The following is a 245-nucleotide window of genomic DNA, read 5'->3' on the forward strand; positions in this document are numbered from 1 at the left end:
TGTAATTCGTTATTTTGTTCTTCATTCCACGAAGCATTGAAAGTTCACACGAACAGCCCGAGGAGGAAGGAATATCAAGTCACTAATACAAAGAACGACTGATTTTTCTTTCAACGCAACTTTTTTTTTCATCTACGCGCATTTTCATAGCACTTGTTATGACTAAATCACTGTTAGCTTAGATGAATATGTATAAATTATCTCACAAGTCCACAAGAAACACGTAACGTAATGCGAAACTCAAT

At 35.1% G+C, this 245-nt stretch overlaps 1 protein-coding gene across 1 annotated transcript in view; it reads left to right on the forward strand.

The window, feature by feature from the left end:
* Positions 1 to 245, forward strand: part of LOC119587742 (UDP-glycosyltransferase UGT5-like) — a gene marked incomplete in the record, with an annotated part of 10,276 nt that overhangs the window by 728 nt on the left and 9,303 nt on the right.

This window comes from Penaeus monodon, chromosome 23 (assembly GCF_015228065.2).
Source record: "Penaeus monodon isolate SGIC_2016 chromosome 23, NSTDA_Pmon_1, whole genome shotgun sequence".
Lineage (NCBI taxonomy): Eukaryota > Metazoa > Arthropoda > Malacostraca > Decapoda > Penaeidae > Penaeus > Penaeus monodon.